The 10,000-nt window shown below is 51.2% G+C and overlaps 1 non-coding gene and 3 pseudogenes across 1 annotated transcript; all 4 read left to right on the top strand.

Annotated features, from left to right (window-relative positions):
* The first annotated feature begins 2,030 nt into the window (after positions 1 to 2,030).
* Positions 2,031 to 2,208, top strand: LOC129863084 (U2 spliceosomal RNA; annotated as a pseudogene).
* Positions 2,209 to 2,593: 385 nt separating this feature from the next.
* Positions 2,594 to 2,710, top strand: LOC129863004 (U5 spliceosomal RNA). The gene has a single exon (XR_008760875.1). It is a non-coding gene; the product is annotated as a U5 spliceosomal RNA (small nuclear RNA).
* A 385-nt stretch (positions 2,711 to 3,095) lies between these two features.
* LOC129862976 (U2 spliceosomal RNA) lies at positions 3,096 to 3,248 on the top strand (annotated as a pseudogene).
* Positions 3,249 to 9,560: 6,312 nt separating this feature from the next.
* On the top strand, positions 9,561 to 9,738 carry LOC129863079 (U2 spliceosomal RNA; annotated as a pseudogene).
* Positions 9,739 to 10,000: the final 262 nt, after the last annotated feature.

The raw sequence follows: 10,000 nt of genomic DNA on the forward strand, positions 1-10,000 counted from the left end.
TAAGGTACTGCAAAAAATGGGTTTCCCGGACAGGTTTTTAGCTTGGGTGGGACTGCTGTACGGGGACATTACCAGCAAAATCCTCGTAAATGGGCATCTGTCAAAAGCGGTGGGAGTACACTGCGGCGTCCGTCAGGGCTGTCCATTATCTCCCCTTCTGTTCGTGGCCTGCATTGAACCACTGGCACAGGTCTTGAGAAGGGACCAACGGATCAGTGGGGTGGGGATCCCGGGGAGTGGGGGGATGACCGCCAAGTGCGTTTTTTACATGGACGACGTCAACATTTTATGCACCGACCTTTTATCCGTCGACAGGACCCTGGACAGGACCGACTGGTACGGACGAGCCTCTGGGGCGAGACTGAACAGAGACAAGACCGAGGCCCAATTTTTCGGACCATGGGCAGACCCAGACTTGACCAGACTACCACTGACGGTTAAAACGACGGACATAAGGGTATTGGGGGTAAAGTTTGACCGGGAGGGAGGAGGGAGCGGCAACTGGAATGGGATCCTGGGGACAGTAAGACAGAGACTGGGTTTTTGGGGACTACGACAGCTGACTTTTGAGGGCAAGGTTTTAATCATTAAAGCTGTGATTTTACCTGTGCTTTTATTAATCAGTTCTGTTTTTATCCCCCCACGAAGGAGTCTTTTAGCCCTGGAGCGGATGCTGTTCTACTTCCTGTGGGGGAGCAAGTGGGAGAGGCTGAGGAGGGAGGTGGTCAAGAGGCCCAGGTCCAAGGGGGGGAAAGGCTTGCCTGACCTCTACTTGTTCCTGGGCAGCCGCTACACAGCGTTACATCTCACTCTTGCCACCTCCCCGGCCAACAACAAGACCCAGGCCCTCGCACGGTTCTGGCTGGGATCTTACCTCAGGACTCTGAGGCTGATCCCAGTCGACCTGCGAGCCCCAGTCTCTTTCCTGCTCCCCACTCACTACGCTCAGCTCCAGAAATTTTTAAGACATTTTAAACTGGAAAAAGAAGCAGTCACGGTTTTAACTAAACACCGCTCTCTTCTCTCTCTTGTGCAGGATCGGGAACCAGTGTGTCCAGTACGCGGGCTTGCTATAGGCGAGCCCACAACGGTTTGGCGTAATGTGGCCCATCCTGCTCTCCTGAATCGGCACCGGGACCTGTCCTGGATGGTCGCCCACGAGATCCTCCCGGTCAGGGCCGTCATGCACTCACGGGGCATGGCGAGAACACCCGCGTGCCCCCGACCAGGCTGCGGCCAAGAGGAGTCGGTGAGGCACCTGCTCTGTGAGTGCAGAGCCGCCAGGGACCTGTGGAAGGAAGCAGGCCCCCTGATCACTCCGTGTCTGCCAGCAGGGGAGGACCTAACGCCTCAGCTCGTGCTGTACGGGGTGGGCCGAAGGCCCATTCCATCGAAGGCCTTCACCAAGCTCTGGCCCACCCTCACGTGCCTGAAGGACGCCCTGTGGTCCTCCCGTAACCTGCTGGTAGCGAAGAACATAGAGACCACCCCCCAGGCAGTGGCTATGGTAGCCACGGAAGCCCTGGGGTGGTACAGAAGGAGGGGGGCCTCGACCCCAAGTGAAGGGTCCCCCACAACACCCTAGGTCCCGGCGGCCACGGCCTGACAGCGCTGCGGCGCCTAGGGCGATGCGCCTAGGGGAGGGATCTCCTCTGGGCCCCGAAGGATGGGACGGTAGTTTATCCAGAGGAGCAGAATGAGGCGAGTTTGATAAGGACTCACCCCGCACCTGTACAAAGGACCGAAGACAGCTTTTTAACAAAGTGACTTTTTAACATGTTTTCAACGTCTTAAAAATGTTTTACCTTGTTAAATCATTAGTACACATTTTTAAACGGCTTTTACAGATTTGATGTTTTTACTAGAAAAGTACTTTTATTCATGGTTGTTTTTCATTGTTTTAAAACAACATGTACTTTTAACAAATTTAAAAGTAATGTTCAAATGCTGTGTTTTTATGCCTTATTGCCGTTTTTATGTGTATAAATGATGTAAAAATGTATGAGCTGTTTTAAAGGAAATGTGCTAATAAACTTTTTCCAAAAGAAAAAAAAATCTGTTCTTATCAGTTTAATATCTGATACGTCCCCCATCGGGGGACTACATATTAAATGGATTTTTCGAACAGGGAGTCGGAAATGGGGCTTGCTCCGTCCGCTCCACGCATCGACCCGGTATTGCAGTACCTCCGGGAACGGTGCAACACACACACACACATTCCTCCCGTTGTCAAGAAAAGAAAGGGGAAAAAAAACATCCAAAGTGAAAGTAGGGCGAAGCGCTCTTCGTGGGTTCCCCCGTTTCCCGCCATTTTACTTAAAAAAAAAAAAAAAAAAAAAAAAAAACGTTGGTCAGGATAGTGAGTGAGTGAGTGAGTGAGTGAGTGAGTGAGTGAGTGAGACTGTCTGTCTGTCTGTCTGTCTGTCTGTCTGTCTGTCTGTCTGTCTGTCTGTCTGTCTGTCTGTCTGTGACTTTTTACCCACACACAGCCGTGGAAAAGTTGTCCGAGTGGGTTGGGTGACTACCCACCCGCGAGATCCCAGCCTAGTAGTGCACAGAGTGTGTCTCGGGGCCCCGACTTCTGACTTCCATACGACTCTGGTTTCTCTTCATTACGCACAAGCCTTTCGCCTTTTACTAAAGACTTCCGTGGAGAGGAACACTTATGAGTTCAAAGTATTTTTGGAAGGGCTTTGCTTCTGGCAGAGCCCGCTATATCTTGTTTCAAGAGAAATTGACAGAGATGATGATGACGACGACGACGACGACGACGACGACGACGACGCAGCAGAGACTTGTTGCTCATGCGTTTGACTAGTCGCTAAGGGCAATTGAGTTCAAGCCCGACGGACGGACGGACGACTGGCGTATTTACCGGGCTTTGAACAAATAGTCGTCGTCGCACTAGGCGGCGTAAAGAGCTAGTGACTTCAAGACGCATTGGCGACTTTCAAAATCAATAAAAAACACCCGCCTGTCTGTCTGTCGGAAGGGGTGGGGGGGGGGGGGGGGAGGAGGAGCCACCTTTTGCCGAACCGCCAAAGTCTGCCGAGACCCCCGGGTGCCCGGCGGCTGCAGGGTACCATTTGTGGGTTATCGCTTCTCGGCCTTTTGGCTAAGATCAAGTGTAGTTACCTTGTCAGTGCTGCACTTGATCGGAGAAGCGATCGCAGGCCGGAGGGCGCCCGGGAAATTGTGCTATTTAATTTTGTTAAAATTATTATTTTTGTTGTTTGTCTTAACCTTGTATGTTCTTTTGTCCTGGGTTAGGTGGTGGTTTTGGTGGTGGGCTACAGATGCACCAGCACCTGTAGGGTGAGTTTAAAGGCCCTCTGGTCTTTTTCTTTCTTATTTAATTTCATTTCATTTTCCCCCTTGTTTGTCCTGTTTTGTATCTCTCCACCCCCTTGTATCCTACCCTCCCCCACCTTTAGCTCTTCCTACTGTTTTGAGTTTTGTGTTGTCTGCTAGCCTGAGTGGCTTTCGGGCTTGTGGGCCTGCTAGCATTAGCTTGGCTTGGCCTGCTAGCCCCCTGGCCCTTTTAGGCGCGGCAGGCTTTGTTTGTTGTTTGTTTGACTGTGGTTCCCTTGTTCCCCTTGTCCCCATCCATTTTGTACTTTTAGTTTATCTCCCCAATTGCCTTTTGTCCCAGTCCCTTGTCGTTTTGTGTTGTCAACTGGGGGACATTTGCTGGCTGGCCTGCTAGCTGGTTAGCTTAGTCTGGCCTGCTGGTGAGGCTTGCTAGCTTCCTCGTCCCTCAAGTTTGGCAGGGTTTGTTAGTTAGTGTGCCCCTTGTTGTTTCCCTCCCTTTTTTCCCCAAATAATTTGTTCCCCTCCCCCCTCCTTTTTGGTTTGTGTGCTCGTTTGGTATTGTTGTGAGGCCTCGTGGCTTGTGGACTGCTAGCTGGTAGGCTTAGCCTAGCCTGCTGGTAAGACCTGCTAGCCTCCTGGCCTTTGTTTGTTTGGTGTGTGTGGTTTAAATTTGTCTTTCCCTTTTGTGTCCTTCCCTTTACAAAAAATATTATTAAAAAAAAAAAAAAAAAAAACCCCCCCCCCCCCCCCCCTTCCTAGTGTTCCTTCCCCCTGTTCACAAGATTATTTTGGTGCTGTGCTAGATAGGCTGTTGTGTGTTCCGTGGTGCTGGTAGGCCCTGGTTAGCTTAGCCTAGCTGAGCCTGCTAGCATCTTCGGTTGTCTTACACCCCTCCCCCTCTCTCCCAAACCTCTTTCCCAACCCCCTCTCCCTTCCCCCGCTCCCCTCTTCCTTCCCCCTCCCCTTTTTCCCCTTCCCCTCCCCCTACTTTCACTGGTGTTGGGTTATAAAGGGAGTGGGCCTCCATCATGTCAGCAGCACAGGCTGGCATGAGGAGGCACCATGCAGTGCGCCTCCTTCTAAAGGAGAAGGGAGGAAAAATAATGGAGTTATCCCGATTGGATTTCTCCAGAAAATTCCTCCAAAAGGAACTCGGTTTCCATCCCGCGCAGGTAAACTGCATCCTCGCCCTCCCCTATGGGAAGGGCTTCGATGTCAGTTTTGCCAGCGGCAGCTACCTGAGGGACTTCTGGAGGGAACTCCAGAATGCCCAGAACACTCAGGGGTCCCTCACAGCAATGTTTGAGGTGACCAAGCTGACGGACAATAGCATTAAAACTGTTATTGTCCGTATGTACAATGAAACCGTACAGCCGGAGGACGTTGCAGTATGGCTGGGCAGGTACTGCAACGTGAGGGGGCCCCTGGTCCAGGTGAAAGATCCCGATGGGATCTGGACAGGGGCCTGGAGGGTCACTGTCCAGCAGTGGGAGGACCCTGGGGGCTATGGTGGGTTGAAAGCCATCCCATCCACCATAGTCCTCGGAGAGAACAGGGGCCATGTTCACTACCAGGACCAGCCCAAGCTGTGCCGTAAGTGTGGTGAACATGGCCACCTTGCAGAGGCCTGTAAGAAGGTCGTCTGCATGAAGTGCCGGGAGGTGGGCCACCGCTACGAGGAATGCACGAACGGAAGGTCGTGCAACCTCTGTGGCGAGCGGTCCCACCTCATCCGCGGCTGCCCCTACTCCTGGGCCAATAAGGTCAGGGCCGAAAGGAGGGAGGTGGCGGCCGCGGACCGGGCTTCTGAGCGTCAGGTGGTGGTCACCGAGGCAGTTGCCGAGGAGGTGGTTGTGGAGCAGGTGGTGGTGGAGGAGACAGTGGTGGAGGCGGTGGCCGTAGTAGAGGGCGCGGAAGGTGCAGTGGTGGAAGAAGTGGGAGGAGAGGACAAAACCCTCCCCACCCCAATCCCCCTGCCCCAGACTAAGGTGACCCCTGAAGGAGAAAGGGCCGAGAAAGACGGTCCCGGAGAGGTCTTGAGTGAGAGCTCCCCAAGTGGGTCTGACAGTATGGAGACGGTGTCAGAAGGCACGGGAGAGGGAGGGGAGGGTCTGGAGGAACACCCCCCCCCACGAAAAAGAAACGCAGAGGAGCTCTCTGACCCCGAACAGGGTGAAGGGAAAAAGGGAAAGGTGGAGTGGGAGAGCTCCCAGGGGGAGGAAGAACCCAGGACCTTCCCCTCAGACTCCCCCAATCAAATCTCCTTTTTAAGTCCGGTTTTAACCTCCTCTCCCTGCCCCCCCCCCTTACCCCGGAGGGAGAGAGAGAATTCCCTAGAAAAGTAGCCCCCTTTTAACTGTTCAATGCCTTCCTTTCTTTTAGCACTGTTTTTACTCACCCCTTTTATGGCTTTTAAAATCACTACAATAAATGTGAGGAGCGTGAAAACAGCAGCCAGAGCACAGTCGGTTTTATCCTTTTTAGAAAGGTTTAACTCAGATGTGTTTTTACTACAGGAGTGTGGTCTACCCTTTTTATCCTCTTACAGTAAATGGGAGGATAAGTGGCAGCACGGGCCCTCCATTTGGAGTGGTTCCAATTTTAACAAAAATGACGGTGTTGCCATTTTAATCAAGACCCCACAGGTGGTGGTGAGGGGGAGCACGGTGGTGGTAGGCGGACGCGCTCTTTTAGCCAATTTTACCTTTATGGGGAGGGATTTTAATGTGCTAAATGTGTATGGTTTTAATGACAAACATGACCGGTGCGCACTTTTAGAAGACCTGCAGTCCCACCTGCTAGGGAGGGATCCTCTAGTGGTGGGCGGGGATTTTAATTGTGTTTTAAGTAGAGCAGACAGGAGAGGGGCAGGAGAGGATTTTAAGGTAGACAGATCAAGTGTTTTATTGCAAGGGCTGTGTAGGGATTTTAAACTGACTGACTGTTTTAAAACCCTGCATCCAAGAGAGGAGGGCTTCACCTGGACCAGTGGTGACGGCACCAGAGCCTCTCGCATCGATTATCTGTTTACCCGGGACTGTCCCCCAACTGATGCTAGAATAACCCCTGCTTTCTTCTCAGATCACGTAATGCTGACGTGCACCCTTTCACTAACCTCGGGTGTGACTGTGGGAAGAGGGCCCTGGAAATTGAACTGCTCCCTTTTAGAAGATGATAGAGTAGTTAGTCAGTACCGGGAGCAGTTCAGCCAGTGGCAGACGCTACAGGACCTTTTTGACACACGAGCACAGTGGTGGGAAATGGTGAAGGGAAGGACGAGGACCTTCTTTAGAGAGATAGGAAAGAAAAAAAGCAGAGAAAAAGATAGACGCATGGTGGGACTGCAAAAGCGACTGGAAAGGTATTTTAATTTACGCCAACAGGGCCTTGATTTTAACCATGAAATTAAAGAAGTAAAGAAGGAGATGGCATTTTTAGCAGACCAAAAAAGTAAGGGGGTTATTTTAAGAAGTAAAGAAAGGGAATTAGAAGAGGGGGAGAAGTGCACTAGGTACTTTTTTAAGAAAATAGTTAGCAAGGGTAGGACAATGACGGGTTTAAAAGATAAAGATGGGGTTTTAAAAACAGATACAGAGGGAATAAAAGAAGTAGTCGAAGATTTTTATGGGGAACTGTTTGGGGTAAAAGAGGTATGTGAAGAGACGATGGGGGACATTTTAACCTACATCGACAAGACCCTACCCAACACAGACGACCTGACAAAAGACCTGACGAGGACAGAAATCGACAAAGGACTGAAGCATTTTAAGAGGGGTAAATCACCGGGGGAGGACGGCCTCCCTTTGGAGTTTTATCTGACCTTTTGGGATGTTTTAGCCGACGAACTTCTGACTGTTTTTACTGACTTTGAACACCTGGACAGACTACCTGACAGTTTTAGAGTGGGGATCGTGACTCTTTTATATAAGAAAAACGACAGGACTGACCTGAAGAACTGGAGACCGATCACCCTTTTAAACTTTGACTGTAAACTTTTTACTAAGGTTTTAACACTCAGAATGTCTTCTGTTTTAGGGGAGGTGATCCACCCGGACCAAACCTGTGCCGTGCCCGGAAGGAAGATCACGGACAGCCTGATACTGATCCGAGATGCCATCTGTTATGCGAGAGACAGAAACATGCGGCTTGTAGTCCTAAATTTAGATTTTGAAAAAGCCTTTGATCGGGTCTCGCACCAGTACCTCTTTAAGGTACTGCAAAAAATGGGTTTCCCGGACAGGTTTTTAGCTTGGGTGGGACTGCTGTACGGGGACATTACCAGCAAAATCCTCGTAAATGGGCATCTGACAAAAGCGGTGGGAGTACACTGCGGCGTCCGTCAGGGCTGTCCATTATCTCCCCTTCTGTTCGTGGCCTGCATTGAACCACTGGCACAGGTCTTGAGAAGGGACCAACGGATCAGCGGGGTGGGGATCCCGGGGAGTGGGGGGATGACCGCCAAGTGCGTTTTTTACATGGACGACGTCAACATTTTATGCACCGACCTTTTATCCGTCGACAGGACCCTGGACAGGACCGACTGGTACGGACGAGCCTCTGGGGCGAGACTGAACAGAGACAAGACCGAGGCCCAATTTTTCGGACCATGGGCAGACCCAGACTTGACCAGACTACCACTAACGGTTAAAACGACGGACATAAGGGTATTGGGGGTAAAGTTTGACCGGGAGGGAGGAGGGAGCGGCAACTGGAACGGGATCCTGGGGACAGTAAGACAGAGACTGGGTTTTTGGGGACTACGACAGCTGACTTTTGAGGGCAAGGTTTTAATCATTAAAGCTGTGATTTTACCTGTGCTTTTATTAATCAGTTCTGTTTTTATCCCCCCACGAAGGAGTCTTTTAGCCCTGGAGCGGATGCTTTTCTACTTCCTGTGGGGAAGCAAGTGGGAGAGGCTGAGGAGGGAGGTGGTCAAGAGGCCCAGGTCCAAGGGGGGGAAAGGCTTGCCTGACCTCTACTTGTTCCTGGGCAGCCGCTACACAGCGTTACATCTCACTCTTGCCACCTCCCCGGCCAACAACAAGACCCAGGCCCTCGCACGGTTCTGGCTGGGATCTTACCTCAGGACCCTGAGGCTGATCCCAGTCGACCTGCGAGCCCCAGTCTCTTTCCTGCTCCCCACTCACTACGCTCAGCTCCAGAAATTTTTAAGACATTTTAAACTGGAAAAAGAAGCAGTCACGGTTTTAACTAAACACCGCTCTCTTCTCTCTCTTGTGCAGGATCGGGAACCAGTGTGTCCAGTACGCGGGCTTGCTATAGGCGAGCCCACAACGGTTTGGCGTAATGTGGCCCATCCTGCTCTCCTGAATCGGCACCGGGACCTGTCCTGGATGGTCGCCCACGAGATCCTCCCGGTCAGGGCCGTCATGCACTCACGGGGCATGGCGAGAACACCCGCGTGCCCCCGACCAGGCTGCGGCCAAGAGGAGTCGGTGAGGCACCTGCTCTGTGAGTGCAGAGCCGCCAGGGACCTGTGGAAGGAAGCAGGCCCCCTGATCACTCCGTGTCTGCCAGCAGGGGAGGACCTAACGCCTCAGCTCGTGCTGTACGGGGTGGGCCGAAGGCCCATTCCATCGAAGGCCTTCACCAAGCTCTGGCCCACCCTCACGTGCCTGAAGGACGCCCTGTGGTCCTCCCGTAACCTGCTGGTAGCGAAGAACATAGAGACCACCCCCCAGGCAGTGGCTATGGTAGCCACGGAAGCCCTGGGGTGGTACAGAAGGAGGGGGGCCTCGACCCCAAGTGAAGGGTCCCCCACAACACCCTAGGTCCCGGCGGCCACGGCCTGACAGCGCTGCGGCGCCTAGGGCGATGCGCCTAGGGGAGGGATCTCCTCTGGGCCCCGAAGGATGGGACGGTAGTTTATCCAGAGGAGCAAAATGAGGCGAGTTTGATAAGGACTCACCCCGCACCTGTACAAAGGACCGAAGACAGCTTTTTAACAAAGTGACTTTTTTTACATGTCTTTCTTTTCATGTCTTAAAAATGTTTTACTTTTGTTAAATCATTCATACACATTTTAAAGGGCTTTTACAGATTTGATGTTTTTACCAAAAAGTACTTTTATTCATGGTTGTCTTTTATTGTTTTAAAACAACATGTACTTTTAACAAATTTAAATGTAATTCCCAAATGCTGTGTTTTATGCCTTATTGCCGTTTTTATGTGTATAAATGATGTAAAAAAAAAAATGTATGAGCTGTTTTTAAAGGAAAGGTGTCAATAAAACTTTTTCCAAAAGAAAAAAAATCTGTTCTTATCAGTTTAATATCTGATACGTCCCCCATCGGGGGACTACATATTAAATGGATTTTTCGAACAGGGAGTCGGAAATGGGGCTTGCTCCGTCCGCTCCACGCATCGACCCGGTATTGCAGTACCTCCGGGAACGGTGCAACACACACACACACATTCCTCCCGTTGTCAAGAAAAGAAAGGGGAAAAAAAACATCCAAAGTGAAAGTAGGGCGAAGCGCTCTTCGTGGGTTCCCCCGTTTCCCGCCATTTTACTTAAAAAAAAAAAAAAAAAAAAAAAAAAACGTTGGTCAGGATAGTGAGTGAGTGAGTGAGTGAGTGAGTGAGTGAGTGAGTGAGTGAGACTGTCTGTCTGTCTGTCTGTCTGTCTGTCTGTCTGTCTGTCTGTCTGTCTGTCTGTCTGTCTGTG

This window comes from Salvelinus fontinalis, chromosome 9 (genome assembly GCF_029448725.1).
Source record: "Salvelinus fontinalis isolate EN_2023a chromosome 9, ASM2944872v1, whole genome shotgun sequence".
In the NCBI taxonomy this organism is placed as follows: domain Eukaryota; kingdom Metazoa; phylum Chordata; class Actinopteri; order Salmoniformes; family Salmonidae; genus Salvelinus; species Salvelinus fontinalis.